General features: G+C 44.7%; 1 long non-coding RNA gene across 1 annotated transcript in view; it reads right to left on the minus strand.

The window, feature by feature from the left end:
- Positions 1-8,430, minus strand: part of LOC136625774 (uncharacterized) — a 32,932-nt gene extending 24,502 nt beyond the window's left edge. Inside the window, exons 1-3 of the long non-coding RNA XR_010792579.1 lie at positions 8,398-8,430; positions 5,470-5,604; positions 4,317-4,377 (exon numbers count right to left, since the gene is read on the minus strand). This is a non-coding gene — a long non-coding RNA (uncharacterized lncRNA). The remainder of the gene's footprint in view (positions 1-4,316; positions 4,378-5,469; positions 5,605-8,397) is intronic.
- Positions 8,431-18,095: the final 9,665 nt, after the last annotated feature.

Raw genomic sequence — 18,095 nt, forward strand, 5'->3', positions numbered from 1 at the left:
TGCATTTAATCTGACGTTAGCTCTGCTGTCCAGGGCACTGCAATGGGATACATTTATGTACAGCCGGTGGGTTCCAGGGAGCCACCCATGCTGTGGGTGCACACAGAAATCCCATTGCGGAGTTGTACCTGCCTGTGACTATTTATAAAAAAACGCGGTCTGACTGGGACATGCAGACACCTTGACAGAATGAATAGTGTGTGGCACATAGGTTCCCCATTGCTATGCCCACGTGTGCAGCTCCAGATGGAGGTGGCACAGGATTGGATTTCTCATTGCTTATGTACAGCATTGTGGACTATCGCCCCACCCCTTTTAAAGAGGGTCGCTGCCTAACCGTGCCAACCCTCTGCACTGTGTGCCTGCGGTTCCTCTGGCAGACGCACTTATAAATAGACATGAGGGTGGCGTGGCATGAGGGGAGCTGAAGGCTGGGCAGGGACAGTTTGGTGTGCGCTGTGGACACTGGGTTGTGGGGGGGGAGGTTGGGCAGCATGTAACCCAGGAGAAGTGGCAGCGGAGTGTCATGCAGGCAGTGATTGTGCTTTGTTGGAGGTAGTGTGGTGCTTAGCTAAGGTATGCATTGCTAATGAGGGCTTTTCAGAAGTAAAAGTTGTTGGGAGGGGGGGGGGCACTCTTGGCGCTATTGTGGCTTAATAGTGGGACCTGGGAACTTGAGATGCAGCCCAACATGTAGCCCCTCGCCTGCCCTATCCGTTGCTGTGTCGTTCCCATCACTTTCTTGAATTGCCCAGATTTTCACAAACGAAAACCTTAGCGAGCATCGGCAATATACAAAAATGTTCGGGTCGCCCATTGACTTCAATGGGGTTCGTTATTCGAAACGAACCCTCGAGCATCGCGAAAAGTTCGTCTCGAGTAACGAGCACCCGAGCATTTTGGTGCTCGCTCATCTCTAGTATCTATGTATATGTGCGTGCATATGTATGTGTTTATGTACATCTATGTGCATATGTATACATTTCTGTATTTGTATGTATATGTGTGTGTATATATTTATCTGTATGTGTGTATATAAGTATTTGTATGTGTATTTGTAGGTTTATGTGTGTGTATATGTATGTGTGTGTATATATATATATATATATATATATATATATATATATACACATACTCTAGCTGATATACCCGGCCTCGTCTGAGTTAAATCGATACAGGTGTTTATGTGTTGTTTGCACTGAAAATTTTATGAAGTCAAGGTTACTGTACAGTAGCCAAGGAATAACATATGTATGCACATATAGGAGCGTTAGATTCCCCTCAGGCTGCATGTACTAATGTCCCTCTGCAGAATGCGCCACCCCTCCCACTCTCCTCATTTAGGACTCAAAGAATGCTTGCGCCAAATTTCACGCTTGTACGACACCGAGAAGTTACTTTACATAGGGGTGCACTTACTTTTGCAATTAGCATTGAATAATCGAGTTGTGACCTCTTTACTTTTCCTATTTAGGACCTAAAGAATGGTCGTGCCAAATTTCATGTTTGTACGACATTGTGAAGTTAGAGAATTAGATTAGATACATTACATAGGGGTGCTAATACTTTCATGTATGTGCAACAGTGGGAAGTTAGATAATTAGTGTCGAGTCAATCAGTCAGTCAGTGAGGGCTTTCACCTATATATATATATATATATATATATATATATATATATATATATATATATATATATATATATATATATATATATATATATATATATATATATAATGTGTGTGTATTTTATTGTTCTTTTTGCGCTTGCAGGGCAGGGTTTTCGTGCACGGGACACTATCACACTCCGATTCAAATGGCCTTTAGGGTTCCCACACACTTGCGGTTGCGTTTTTTGGTAACGCGATTGTCAATGGGACTTTCTAATGTTAACAACGCAACGCAACTTGCGTTTTTGGTGCATTGCGTTGCGTTTTTAACATTAGAAAGTCCCATTGACAATCGCGTTAACAAAAAACGCAAATGCAAGTGTGTGGGAGCCCTAAGCCTTATGAGTTAAAGATGTGTTCTTTTTCTTATGGAATTGCACAACGTATTGCGTAATGTTTGTGTATTTGTACACCCTCCCATAGACTTCTTTGGGTTCCTTTGGTGCGCAAATACACATAAAAGGAGAGCATGCTGTGGTTTTTCGTGCAGGATTGAGAACACACATTGAAATCAATGGGTTCTATTCTAAATTCGCAAGCGCAATATGCAGAGTTCACGCAAATACGCCCGTGTAAATCCTCCCTTTCGCTTTAATGCATGGCGTATGATTTCATTGTGTGTTTTGGTCTATAACTTAATGGGAGTTGCTTCCAAAATATGAGAAGGCGGTGATTAATTGATGCACCTACCCATGTTGTACAATGTTGTGTCTTTGAGCCCACTCTCACACGAGTGTATTGTCATTGCGCTTTGTGCGTGCGATTCTCCCCACGCACGACACATGATGCCAATAGCCCATTGATTTATATTGGGCCATTGATACCAGCATTGTTTTTGTGAACATATAACTCGTGCGAAAAAAATTGCAGCACACTCTATCTTGACATGTATTACCCACGCATCCACACCAAGATAGTGAATGCAGATTGGTGGCACGCAGCAAGTATGCATGCCATTGCATACTTGCTGCATGCATGTGTATGAGCTTGGCCTGAGGCTGTTGGTAATAATACGGTCTAAGGGTGCCTACCCACTAGCGTTTTTTTTCACTGTGAAATTCGCAGCGTTTTTTTTTCCTGCAGGGATCTATGGGACTTGTAATGTTAAAATCGCGATCACGCAAAATCGCGATTTACTGCAATATCGCGATTTTAGCTTTACATGTCCCATAGCCCAAAGACCCCTGCAGAAAAAAAAACCGCTGCGAATTTCGCAGTAAAAAAAACGCTAGTGGGTAGGCACCCTAAGGGTGAATACCCACTTGCGTTTTTTCACCTGATATCGCTGCGTTTTTTTTCACGCAATTGTCAATGGGACTTTCTAATGTTAAAACCGCATTGCAAGTTGGTGCTTTGCAATCTTTCTGCAGTGCGTTTTTAACATTAGAAAGCCCCATTGACAATCGCGTGAAAAAAACACAGCGATATCGTATGAAAAAACGCGCAAGAAATACACAAGTGTGCAGGAACCCTAACATACTAGAAACTTGCTTTTCTTTTAAACAAGATTCTACTTTGTTCAACCAGGAACCAGTACAGCATCTAATCTTATTACATAAAAAGACTTCTGTGGCAAAGCTTGCTTAACCCAGTAGTGACCGCCCATACACCTTTCTAAGGCGCTGCATCACAATACCAACACAGACCTCCAGTGCCAGCAGAAACAGGGAACCACACGTTCTAACAGCAGGGATCGGAGAAACTGTCAATCCCTGCTGTATAACCCTTTATATGCCACAGTCAATGCTCCCCCTGTCACCTATCCGACCAATGTGATGTAATCAGGGGCGAAACTATAGGAGATGCAGAGGATGCAGTTGTACCCGAGCCCAAGAACCTTTAGGGGCCCATAAGGCCTTGCTTTTCCAGATAGGGAGTCTAGTACTATGAATAAAGCTTTATATTTGGGGGCCCTCTACAGATTTTTTATTTGGGACCAGAAGCTTCAAGATATGCCTCTGGATGTAATAATAAGGTTCCGATGTGTTGCTATCGCACCCGTGGGTTTGACGATAGCTTCTAGGTGTGCCATCTATGGTGGCCTCTGGCTGAGCCTCATAGACCAATATAATATACTGTGTAGTATACCAAAGATCAAACTTAGGGCTCCTGCACACTTGTGTTTTTCTTGTGCGTTTTTTTTCACGCGATATCGCTGCGTTGTTTTCATGTGATTGTCAATGGGACTTTCTAATGTTAAAAACGCATCACACAAAAATTGCAAAGCACCAACTTGCAATGCGTTTTTAACATTAGAAAGTCCCATTGACAATCGCGTGAAAAATCACAGCGATATCGCGTGAAAAAAATGCGCAAGAAAAACGCAAGTGTGCAGGAGCCCTTAGTGACATTCATGTCTCATGATGGGACAATATAAAAGTGTAAAACATTTTTTTTTATAAGTCAAAACCCCACCTTTTCCCAGTGCCTAGAAGGAGTTGTCATTTTGCTGCAAATCTTAGGATGCAATTACAACTCAAAAAGATATGCAAATGATGAGAGTTGTGGTGTGATGAGATGAATGGTCTTGTCACCTCAGACCCTAAAAGTGGTTCCCCCCTTGGCCTATAAAAGGCTCTCAGAGGCTCCTTGTGTGTAATTGTAGTGTCACCGGTCTAGCATCCTGAACTCTGACACAGCAGGTCTCACCTTTCTGTTTCACAAACCTCTGGTGAGCAGTGAGAGCTTTGATACGATGCTGTAGAACTTTCTGAAATGAAAAAGAAGCGGTATGGAGAGAGGCACACAAGCTATCCAACACTTCAACAAAACAATGACGCAATGCCTTCATCCTCTACATCTGTGACTACTATGCCCTGATCAGGCAATCTCATATCACCCACTTGCACAGTAGGTTCCCAGTAACCCACTAATGGTATAACTTGACCATTGCTTGCATATAGAGTCAAATCATTAATATATGGTGTTCGCAAATCATTACAGTCCGAATGTTTTAGGAACGTTTTCTTACGTATAGTGCTTTCAGTGGTACACCATCAATATCGTTAGTTATATAGCGCTGCGTAATAAGTTGGCGCTATACAAATACCAAGATTTATTTATTTTATTTTATTTATATAGGGGCAGGACGAGACCTAGTGTGAGGCTCCTGCTTTGGAGGCTCTTCGGGTCGCACCTTCTTTCGTTATTCCTAAGGGGCGGTCCGCGGCCTCAATGGCAACTCCGTTTAACTGCCAACATTGAGCTTTAGTGTGACCCGGCTTATTACAGTGGGAACAGATGGGCCTCTCGCCCCGAACGTTTCTAGCGGGAGGAGGTCAGGATGTGGATGGCATGAGCGATGGTCTGGTAGAAAGGCTCTGCGAAGTGGTGGTTCACTAGCTGAGGATGTGAACCTCGCAGAAAGCTCTTGCAAGGTTTTAGTTATTTCTATCATCGTTAAGTCTACCTGTTTTGGGGTTGGGACTTCAAGAGCAGGGGTAGAAAATTGTGCAGCTTGTGTAATCTGAAAATCATTTTGTAATGTCTTTTCAGGGGCAATGAAGGTCTCTCCTGTGACTCGTGATGGAAATGCACAGGTAGTGGCACTCTTAAGAGGTGTGTCAGTTCTTAGCACCTGTTGCACCAGGGACTTAAAAGCTGAGAAGGATATGCCTGGGTGCTGGACAGCCAGCATGTGCAGCTGCGTCTGGGTCAGCTTAGAGTATATGCCCTCAATGAATCTGTCCATCAATATTTTGTCAACTTCTGAAATAGTGTCTATTTCCCGAACAGCCAAAAATATGTAGGCCGGAATAGTCTCAACTGGTCTCGGACACCTTTCATTGAAATGTAGTCTGACCTCTGTTGGCGACTGGATCTCAAACTCCTTCCTGAGCTTTGCCAATATCTGCTCAACACTGGTCTTTTCAGAAGCTTGCCAGGTATGAACTTCCTCCACAGTAGGTCCCTGACGTTGTCCCAGCAGCAACTGCACCTGTTGAACAGGAGAAAGAGAGACAAACTGGAACGTGTATCCAAGCTGGGAGGTGGCCCAAGAGGGTTCTAGAAGCCCCATGATCACCAGTATCACATTTTGTATCCAAGCTAGAGGTGGCCCAACAGGGTAGTAGAGCCTCCTTCCCCACCCGTATCATAACTTGTATCCAAGATAGAGGTGGCCTGACAGGATACTAGAACTTCCATGCGCACCCATACCACGTCTTGTATCCAAGCTACAGGTGATCCAGCAGGGTGCTAGAACGTTTCAGCACAATGTATTTGTGCAGTGAACAAGACTTTTTTGCGTGCATGTTTGTGAATAATATAGTTTTTTGTGCACATGGAGCCTGTCCATGTGCGCACACAACATCTTGCCCTCCAGTGATATAGCGGGTCTTATACGATTCAGGACTTCTCTGTTTGTTACTCTTGCTGTCCAGGGCATACACAGCAGCTTTCGTCAGCACCACAGCTCAAACACATCGATTGCAGCGGCCGAGGTCAGGCCATTGGCCAGGAAACACAGTGGGGCTGTAAGATGGTACAAGGTCACTATGACATTACCATCTCCTCCTGCTACCTCCAAAACACGGCCCAGTCCGGCTGCACACAAGGGATAAAATTGGCAACCTTGATAGGGATACTCCTGCTACCTATCTGTTCATGTGACGCCAGTGCCTCTTCTGAGTGATCAACCACCCAAGTTTAATAAATGAATCCACAATCAAAGATGTAATTTCAAACCGGAGGCAGACTGCTTCTTTACTCACAATTTTCCAACTTTGATTTTCCAAGTACAAAATATGGCAGACAGTCTTAAGTACAACACTTTGGTAGTCAGGAGTCACTCCTCTCCGTAGTACAGTCCTCATCAGTCTCAGTTATCTGACGGTAGCACTCTTGAGAGAACATTCCAGACATGGAAGGAAGAACAAGCACTTGCTCTCCACACATCACTCGCTACGTCCCTGAACTTGCTTCTCTCCAACATGTAGTTAAGCAGGGGAGTGTATGATACCATCCACCATGTTAAACAGGATACGGCCTCTGTGTTTCAGTTCTTGGAGGGGATACTTCCGGTAGCAATTGGGAAAAGGCCCTGGGGCTCGGCCCAGGCAGCAGCAGAGCCACCTACTCACAAATCCTCCTCCACCTACTACATCTCTGTAGACTGTTAATGTAGACGGAGACTGTTAATGTTTCTGCCACCTATTCCAAGTCCAGTTTCCAATTCGTCTAGGTCCATTTTCAACTTGATCACTTCCGTGTATAGGTCAAACGATAAGGGTGAGAGGATGCAGCCCTCTTGGATGCCTTTGCCGATCCCAAACTAATCTGTGACCCCATACTGTGTTCTCACAGTGGCTTCTTGATTTGTATAAAGTGATTTTATTAGCTTGACTAGATGTGCCGATATGCCCAGCTCTTGTAGGGCCTGCCATAACTTGTCATGGCCAACGCAGTCAAAGGCCTCGATGAAGTTGATGAAGCACATGTAGATATTCTTGTGGTATTCTCAAGCTTTTTCCACGGTCCATCGCAGGTTGCAATATGGTCTCAGGTGCCGCGTCCTCGCCAGAATCATGCCTGTGCATCAGGGAGTGCCGCTTCAATTACTGATCTCAGCCTTTCCTGGATGATTTTGAGAAGGATCTTGCTTGCATGCGGAATGAGGTCTATAGTTTGGTAGTTGGAGCAATTCTGGGATTCACCTTTCAATGGTCCAGGTATGTAATTACAGGCATTAAGTTCCTTTGAGTATTCCCTCCACCTATCCTTGATACTCTGTTGGTCATTCAGTTCCTTCCCATTTTTGCCTTTAATTGTTCTGTTGCGTGCCATGAAAGGCTTTCGGGACATCTGGACCTGTGAAAATAGGCCTCGCATATGGCCTTTCATGACTTCTGCTTTGAGTTGTTTGCAATGCTCATTCCAGTCCATTTCCTTGTCTTTCCTTACCGCTCGTTGAAAATCGGCATTTAGTTGCCTTTGCTGCTCTTCTTTTATCGGCTATTCTGAGGGTTTGCTTGGACAACCAATAGAGTTGTTTTTCCTACTTCTTATAGGTGAGATGCTTACTGGCTGTTTCCATAATTGCGGACTGTATATAGGGTTGCCACCTTTGTTACGAAAAAATACCGTCCATTGTAAAAAAAAGGGGCGTGGCTTATCACTGCATTTTTTTTCTCCTTTATTATTCCACACTCTCTGCTCCCTCTCCTCCTCCATCTCCTCATTACCTTCCTCCCACTGTGCTCCCTCTCCTCCTCCTTCCCCTCCTCATTACCTTCATCACACTCTGCTCCCTCTTTTCATGTATCTCCCCATTATCGTCCTCACACTCTGCTCCCTCTCCTCCATCTCCTCATTACATTCCTCACACTCTGCTCCCTCTCCTCTATCTCCTCATTATATTCCTCACACTCTGCTCCCTCTCCTCATTACATTCCTCACACTCTGCTTTCTCTCCTCTCCTCCTTATTACATTCCTCACACTCAGATCCCTCTCCTCCTCCATCTCCTAATTACCTTCCTCACACTCTGCTTCCTCTCCTCCTCCATCTTCCCATTACCTTCCTCACACTCTCCTCCCTCTCCTCATTACCATCCTCACACTCTGCTCCCTCTCCTCTCCTCCATCTCCTCATTAACTTCCTCACACTCTGCCCCCTTTCCCCCTCCATCTTCCCATTACCTTCCTCACACTCTGCTCCCTTTCCTCTCCTCCATCTCCTCATTACCTTCCTCACACTCTAATCCCTCTTCTCCTTCTCAGTCTGCTCATTACCTTTCACCATAGCAGCAGCTTCCTCTTCCTTCCATAGAGCTGCATTAATGATAAGCCCTGCCCCTTCCAGGCCGGTCAGATGGCCCTTTCTTCATAACACCTCCTAGCTGCCCATACACTGTAGCAGCGCCTGATCTCTGGAGGTCGGAGCCTGGCAGGCAAAATACCAACCAGGCCGGTGAATTACCGGCCGGGTGGCAACCCTAACTATATATCATGCCATAGTATGATTTTCTACTCCCTGTAAAAGGACCGACCTTAAGTGATTAATAGACTGTGTGGGCACACAGACATACTAAGGATGTTTTTCTAAAAGCCTGATGGAGGATGTTGATTCATGGTGACTTTTCCATTTTCTGCCTCACATCTCCCAGTAAGAATTAGCTGAATTAACCGTAGCTGATCTGGATTATGATTTCTCCAGCAGGCTTTGGGGTATTTTGCCGCTTCCGAATTATGTCGTGTGCACACATCATCGTGGAGCAAATTAGACACAAGCTATCAGCCTCATATCCAAAATGGCTCTCTGCCCAGAAACAGCCAGACAGGGCCTTTTATTGTACAGACACACAATGGGCGTGCAACAGGTTACATCAGTAACATATAGGATTCTCATTTGTCGGATCATATAGAATCCCCCCTCCTTCCTGCCCACCTTCTCTCAAGTCCAATGTATAAGCAAGTCTTTGTCTCACAAACATGTGCTCGAACCTGAAAGTGAAAGTAGATATCTCTTTGTTGAAGAAGATCCTGTGTGGGGGATGGGGAGGACTGGGAGAACACTCAAGCAATAACATATAACACTGTGATTTAACTCTTTCCTTATGCAGCAGAGTTTCACATTAGGCTGAAGTCACAAAACACACATAATACGTCTAGTGCAAATCGATAGACATTTTATACTAATTAATTATCATGTCTATCACAATCCCCCCTTAAAATGTCTATCCTCTAACTCTCTATCTAATTTTCACAGTTCTCTGCGCATGAGCCTATAACTGGAGTGCGTTGAAGGTTCGTTTTAGAGTCTTCAAGGGGTTGTAGGACTTGTCCACTCCTTCTGGGGATGCATCCAGCAAACTCATGGTGGGAGCGGCTTTTCCAGCATCAGTTTCACAGGTCTCTCTGACACAGGGGATAACACAGCAGACTAGAACAGAAAAGGTAACCATCAGTTCACATACAACAGCGACGCCCGTCTGTGCCAGGATCCTTTACCACCCGCTCATCCATGGCGAGTGCTGGTCCCAAAAGTTAGCTCTTTTTAGTCAGTGCGGTCAGCTTCTTAATGGCAACTGCGTTTTTACCCGCGGGTCACGTGTCGTCTAGGATGTAGGTACAACAAGTCTCCCCTATCATCTTACAGACACTCCCCTTTTTAGCTAAAGTCATATCTAAGGTCATTCTATTTTGAAAAAGTCATAGTCGACTATAAGGCGTCTCTAGTATAATTTATAAACCACTGCTAATTATAATAAACATAATTAATCCAGTCAACGTTTATTTACCATAATGATCAGGAAAATGGACTCGGATCTAGTTTTAACTTGGTCTCTAATTTTTAAAACACATCAGGTACCCCCCTTGGCTATCCTATGACGTCAATGTATACGTGTAGATCAAAACTACCACCAGGGGTCTCTCTTCTCGCTCTAGCATAATGTTACAATACTAGTAGCGTGCACAGGTACGCACGGCGTGGGACTCCCTAATCTTCACCCACACCAATGTCCCTCCTGGAGATAGTCCTAATGGTGAACACGTCCAAGTCGCCTCACCCTTGCGTCAGGGTTTTCCCACTGCCCGTAAGTCCCTACTCCTAGGAGGGGGGGGATCCCTACCTCACCTCAGAGGGAGGCCATGGATTCCCTGGGCTCATTTCCGGGCATCCATACCCTCTATCTGTACAAGTTAACACCCCACAGGGTGTGCCCTCGCCGGAACCTAAGGTCTTCTGCACTATCCCTTGGCAAATGGGAATTCCACTGACAATCCATCTTAGGAGATCGGGGCAGGCACAGTACTAGTACATTTCTCCTTTTCTTTGGTAGCGTATGTGTTTGGCATTATCGGAACTGGCTCTTCATCTTTTTTAAACAAGGGAAATATTGGTGAGTTCCTCAAAAATCTCCCTCTACCCTGCCTAATTGCTTGGCAGGTGTAGTTTCCAGGGTAGTCAGTAATACTCTCTCCGGTGCAAAACACTTAAGTAGTTATAGAGTATTCCTTCTTCCATTTCTCACGGACAGTGTAATTAGCGGAAATGTTCGTGAAGAGACTAATAAACCACTCTTCAGCATCTACAGGGAGATTTAGGGGGACCATCCCCGAGTGTGGTAGGGCACTACCGCACACGCAACAGTTAGACTTGTTGCTCCTGTTAGCATTGTACCTCATCAACTCCAACCAGAGATTCTGGTCAGAGTAGCCAGTCGCTACTGTCAAGGTGTCCTCAAAAGGTAGGGTCGGCTATGATCATCATGTTCGTCAAGGTCTTTATCTTACGGCGGAGGGGGTTAATTATGGGCACGGGACTAAGTGAAGGCTTCCATTCGGCTGCATCTACCATATCCCTTATTTTAAACTTCCCTAAGGGATCTGTCCTCCCGTACCGGTATGTCCCCAGACTATAAGTCTCCCCGTCCCCCGGGCTTGGATCTCCCATGGTTAATGTAAAAACCGCATTAAAACCAAGCAACATACTAAGTTCAGCCTTCCAATACCTGCTGTCCTTATTATTCTCAAGGAGGGTTATACGACTAATTAGGGATTTCCCGCTCTTATCTTTCTTATTTAAGGCACTTCGCGGTTTATAGGACCAGTCTATTCCTGTGTTACATCCCACTAATCCCCAATAACGGCAGTCTTCTCCCCAGACGTTATCAGTGGCGCAAACATATTGTATTCCCCGGGTATATGAGTCATATAACCAGCTGGACTGAGCTAAATCTGGCCTGCGGTGGGATCTTGCGCCTAGACACGGGACCACAGTACAATAGTCGAAGGAATATGCGGCTACTTGAGCATTGGACGAGTTATACTAGAAGGTAACCATACCCTCATATTCTTCCGACTAAGGATTCCAGTTGCCACCCTCCTCTCTCACTAGCCTTAACCAGAGTAACGTCTTTGGCACAACTAAGACTGGTCTCCCGGATCTGAAGCTTTCTTACAGTATGAAGCATGGATCCATGTAAGTCTTTCGGCTAGTTTCACAGCTGTGGCAGTAGTCAGAAGCACCTGGTAGGGGCCATCAAATCGGGGCTCAAGAGGGTGCTTCCTGAGGAACTTCTTGACGCACACCCAATCCCCAGGCTGCAAGATATGTGTCCCAGTGTCTGCCTCTGAGTCTGGAAGAGAACACCTGTGCATAGGCTTTGGTTAGTTCTTTAACAACGGAAATCACATACTCAGTCAACACATCAGATTGTAATTGTAACCACTGAGGATAGTAAAGACCTAGCCTTGGGGCTAGCCCAAACAATCTCGTAGGGAGATAATGTATAATCCCCCCTGGGTTCATATCTAACACTGTATAAGGCTATTGGATGACAGTCTTTCCAAAGTGGCGTCATTTTTAAGTATCTTACTTTTTAGCGTGCCACTACGTCTCTCCACCTTTCCACTACACTAAAGGTGGTACAGTATGTAAAAGGCCTGGGATACACCCAGAGCAGACATGACATGTTACATTCACCTGCGAAGTTTATACCTCTGTCTGACTCTGAATCACTTCTGGTACCCCATATTCACAGTTTACCTCGTTCATGAGCTTCTTTGCGGTTACCTACTTGTTTGCCTTGGTAACAGGGTCAGCCTCCAACCTGCAAAGACATCAACAACAACAAGCACGTATTCATACTTCCCAACAAGTGGGAGCTGAACGTAGTCAATTTGCAATCCCTGAAATGGGTAGAGTGGTCCCGGCAAGTGTGATGTGGCAAATTTACTTCTGCCCTGACTCACCTATGGCATAGATCATGCTAAACCGGACAAATGATGCAGCAGCTACAGAGAACCCAGAAGTCGCCCAACCTCTTTCAAGCGTCGTCGTCAGTGCTGCTTTACTAGGTGGGTCTTTGCGTCCATCAGCTGGGCCATCATGGGATACAGGAACTGTGGTGGGCAAGTGCTGTTGACCGTTCACCACACGCTGTCCTGTTTCTGCTGCTCCCATATTAGTCCATTTATTCTTTTCTTCCTTGCTGGCTTGTAACTGTAAAAGTCTTTAGCATATCAAAGTCCAAATTTTTGTCAATGTCCAAAGTTTTTACCACTGACTCATGCCGTCAGTATCTTTTCTTCTTTCTTCCACGGCTTGAGGGCCGCTGCCTTTGCTGCGCTGTCAGCGAGGGTGTCGTCTCTCGCCTCTCCAGTGTAGGACTCGGTGCGAACTCTCAACTTTGTCAGGTAGAAGCAGGGCCTCCATGCGACTCTGTACCGCTGCACCATTCTCAATTGGTTGTCCTGCTAAGGTAAAAAAAACTGTCTGGCCTTCCATATTGGGCCGTAATCATGAGCTATGCCAAATGCATACCAGGAGTCAGTGTAAAGGGTTGCCATCTTACCTCTCGCCACTCTCCTCGCCTCAGTGAGGGCCTTCAATTCCGCTTCTTGTACTGAGACATGCGGAGGCAGAACTCCTGCTTCTAGGACATCTTGTTGTGTGACCACTGCATATCCGATGTGGAGTCATCAGTCCTCACCCTGGTACCATCTGCAAAAAGCTCAACATATGCATTATCAACAGAGGTTCTGGTTACTGTTTGCATATCTGCAGTTTCTTACTGTATTAGTACTAAATAATCGTGCTGATGTTCTATTTCACATGGCTCGGAATCTTGTTATCTTATTCCATTTATTTATTTTTTTCAAACCCAATAGCTGATCTACAGCACCTAGATCATCTATGGCACAGATCACCTATGCCTCCCCCCTTTTGAACCGGAATACTCAATGGAAAAAGAGTCATTGCGTTCAAACTAGTAAACCAAGAGGCACAAAAACAAGCACTTTGTAGGTCAAGGTGACATTGTATGCAGCGAAGTCTGAGCGAAAATCTCCTTACAAAAAAAATGTTTTTTGTTTTTTTTTTTTCCTTTCAGGTCGCAGTTAGTATTTTTTTAACACAAGGGGGCGCCACACGATTCAAATTTTACGTCACCCAGTGTAATAGTATTTCAGGGTATGGCCAGCGTTTAGCTTTTACTCTCCTGTCGGAATATAATTATAGCTTCAGTATAGACTGACACTAGAATATACAAAAGACTTAAAGAAAAACTAAAGAATACGGATGAGTTAACATCCTACTCTAGGCAATTCAGTCCCTCTTTCTTCACATAAAAAGTAAAATTACTTCACCAAATTGCATGAAAAAGTTTGCTGGGTGACTATAGGGAAATTATTCCATCTGTAGGAGCCTTCCATAACATCATCTGTCTGAGTATCCATTGGAGAAGCGGGCAGTGGGAAAACAGAGCCCCTGGGAACATGAGAGAGCGTCCCCTGTCATGTATTCCCGGTCTCTGCCCCCCCATGCATCAACTCCAATCTTCCATGCACTATAAACCAGCTTAGTCATCTACTATGTCCTAAGCTGCATCTTCACAAAGGTTTGTTTCCCTGAACTTATCACACATCCAAAGTGGCCACATCTTGGAGCGTAACAAAGTCTGGTCAAACAAAACCTTACTTCAGACAATCATGATGTTAGCACTGGATACAGTGGCATTGGGGAATATAGGCCTCCCAAATGCAGCAAAATGGCCGCCAGAGGCAGAAAGGGGTGGGGCTACAGATGTCCCAGGCGAGGCAAAATGGCTGCCGGAGGACCGGGCGGGGCCAGGGGCAGCAGCACTCCCAGGTGAGGCAAGATGGCCACTGGAGGAGGAAGGGGCGGGGCCAGGTCCTGTCCCGGATGGGGAGGGACCGGAAGTAACATCACACACCCTGAAAGTGAGCACATGGGGGGAAGTAACTTCAGGGTGGGGGCAGGGCTCACTACATTTACTGCAGAGTCACACTATGTTGGATTGTAAACATTGCAAGCACGGCCGCCATTACAGGGAGGGACTGTAGTCAACACAAAAGACATTACATTGTTCATTAGCAATACACATACCCCACTACATGCTTTCCCCTCTTGAATCTCTTAACTACGTTATACCTCTTCCTAGCAATCTAAAAACACCTTTCTTTCTGCTAGGCTTCCTGCTCATCTTCTGAAAACTTTCTACAACTTATCCTACCTGTCCATGACCTAACATTTCTTTCTGTAACTTTTCCTGGTCCTTTCCCATTGTTCAGTAAACTCTGCTCCCTTCAGCAACCAGATCACAAGCTCTATGACCTTTGCCCTTGCTCACTCTGCTCAACTCTATTCTATTCGAAGTTTCTATTCATTCTATTCGAAGACACAGTAGTGTTTCTCTTGTAAAATCTGCTTTCTTCAAATCCTTCCCATATAACCTCTCTTTCCCACTCAGAATTATAATGCACATTAATTCTACAAAACACAGGGAACGACAAAGTAAACAGAAAGGGTTAATTGGAAAAAGCTTTCAGTTCACTCTTATCAGCAGCCCTCCCCCCAACAATAAACACTGCACATTCTTTCTATAGTACCAGACAGACGGGATTACTGGAGAATACCCACAATGGCTCAGGGTATATATATATCTCATCTACCTTTATAACAGCCCACTGTATACTAGTAATCCCCAAGAGCACTCCTTGTACACGATCTAGACAGGACATTTAGCTATACACAGAGACTGACGATTATTTTCAATGACCAAAACCTCAATAATATTCTGGAGAAATCAGCCGTCACAAAGCACGGCTATACCTTTCCACATATGAGAACATAACACGCTCAATCATAAAGGTAAGTATACGTATCATAAATCTTCCTAACCTCACACTAGTTTTACCTAGGAGCACGTGTCACTGGCGTGTTCCCTCAGACTTAAACAGCCGAGTCCGCCCTCCCGACACATTAACCCTCACAGAATTTATCTCTTGGTCTTGCATACACAATTTTTAACCGTCTCAGACATAGCAGACACAGCGTACAAAATACCCCTAGACAGGTAACATGGTGATTTTTCCGAGTGGACAGAACTAGAGTTATTACCTGTCTTTCAGTGAAGGTCCAGTCTGGATCAGGAACAGGCAGAAAAGCAGTCAGAACCCAGCTCACATCGGTAGATTTACATAAAGCAATCTTACCGTGTTCTGTAGATTTTCGGGCCCCTGAGTTCTGCGTGCCATCTGCCGATCTCTGTACGTTCCAGGCTGTGACCTCACAGATCCACTCGCTCACCCACGGACTCCACTGATCTGGATTATGATTTCTCCAGCAGGCTTTGGGGTATTTTGCCGCTTCCGAATTATGTCGTGTGCACACATCATCGTGGAGCAAATTAGACACAAGCTATCAGCCTCATATCCAAAATGGCTCTCTGCCCAGAAACAGCCAGACAGGGCCTTTTATTGTACAGACACACAATGGGCGTGCAACAGGTTACATCAGTAACATATAGGATTCTCATTTGTCGGATCATATAGAATCCCCCCTCCTTCCTGCCCACCTTCTCTCAAGTCCAATGTATAAGCAAGTCTTTGTCTCACAAACATGTGCTCGAACCTGAAAGTGAAAGTAGATATCTCTTTGTTGAAGAAGATCCTGTGTGGGGGATGGGGAGGACTGGGAGAACACTCAAGCAATAACATATAACACTGTGATTTAACTCTTTCCTTATGCAGCAGAGTTTCACATTAGGCTGAAGTCACAAAACACACATAATACGTCTAGTGCAAATCGATAGACATTTTATACTAATTAATTATCATGTCTATCACATAGCTTTCTCCCATTATGCATCCGTGATAATCACGGCTGCATTACGGGACAAAACAAAACCATTCATTTCAATAGGATTTTAGTGGTTTCGTTTTCATTATCGGGATTCTGGCCCGTTAAATGTATGGGCAAGAAAAGTTAGGACCTGCACTGTATTGAATACCACGTGTGGGAAAGATTGAAGGCGGCACCTATCTTCCCGCAGTTATTTTCAAACTCCTGCGCTCTGGCACAGAGTGTGAAAAGCCAATGAAAGGGAAAGGATTACCCTCGTTCAGGCACAACTATGTTCCGTGCCACCAAGTTTAGTTGTGCCCACAGTAGTCTAAGTAAGCCCTTAGGATGGCTTCACAGGGCATATACACTTTTGCGTATGGCTCAGTACAGCATATTTTTCTGTACTTTTAGTGTTCACATACTCCAATTTAAATGGCTATTAAGTCTGAAGAGTTCCAGATTTGTTCTTTTTCTCGCAGAATTGTGCAGTGTATCTCGTTGCACATTGTGCAAGCATTCTCCCCCACCCCACCATAGATTTCTATGAGGACCTTTATGGCAGAAAAGCGCACAAAAGTAGAGCATGCTGCCATTTTCTTTCACACATGCAAAAATAGAGCATGAGAACGGATCTACTGACAGCAAAGGGTTCTTTTCTGTGTATTGAGCATACAAATTTTATGCAAGCAAATACACCCATTTGAAGCCACCAGTATTCTGATGCAATCGCTTTTTTATGGCGGCTACATCAGAAGCTTGGCATGGGTTTTCCATGCCAAGGGCAGCTGGTGCTCGGATGCTGGATAATGGCTTGGCACTTGCTCAAACAGCGGAGGTAGGAGAAACCTCCGATCTCACTGTTTGAGCGACTGTGGTATGTAAAAAACTCACAGAGTAAGGGGGCTCCCTCTGTCACCCATCAGACCCCCTTGATGTGAACATGAGGTCCCAATGGGTTGCTATGGCACCTGGAGCATGGAATATAGCCAGCTATGGTGGCGTTTGTGGCTCAGCCTCTGACTGAGCTTGATAGACTTTATAAAATACTATTATACTGAAGTATAGTAATGTATTAGAATGATAAAATATGGTGATCATCAAGTGCCCTAGTGGGACAAAACTAAAAAGTAAAAAAAATATAAAAAGAAGTAGTAAAAAAATAAAATGTCAAACCTTTCTCCCTTTACTATATAAGTTGAAAAAAGACAAACACAAATCTAGTATCACCGCATTCGTAATGTAAAAGTTAGTACATTATTTAAGTTTGGTTTCACACCTGCGCTCAGGATTCCGTTTTCTTGCTCCGTTCGAGAAACAGGAAAGGGGAATATCACAGAAAGGAACTAATCACCGAACGGACACCATTGACTATAATGGTATCCACTCGGTTTCTGCTCAGCTGCATGGCTTTTGGCAGTATTTTCAGCTGGATCTGCAGTGGCACCAAGAGTGGGTGGGGTTTGGAATCTAAAAAAAACTTTAAATTTGGGACTAAATTTTGCATTAACACTTGAAAGTAACTCCCTACTGACAGCAAATTGAAATCTGGTGAACCAGCTCACCGCAGTAATCCACAGAGGTTTCTTTTATTTACCAAGTGTACGGCAACACATAACACCACACTTGCAGCGGGCCACAGCACTGAACTATAGAAAAGGTAGAATTTGGTGCTCCAACTTTAAAAGCCCCCAAATAATTATTGAAAACATGAAAAACAGCAAGTTCATATGCTGAAAACCTTCAGGACAGGCAGTTGGCCCTTAATCATAGCGTGGTCCAGACAGTTGACATTAATCATAGCGTGGTCCAGGCAGTTAGCCCTTAATCATAGCGTGGT

This window comes from Eleutherodactylus coqui, chromosome 4 (genome assembly GCF_035609145.1).
Source record: "Eleutherodactylus coqui strain aEleCoq1 chromosome 4, aEleCoq1.hap1, whole genome shotgun sequence".
NCBI lineage: Eukaryota > Metazoa > Chordata > Amphibia > Anura > Eleutherodactylidae > Eleutherodactylus > Eleutherodactylus coqui.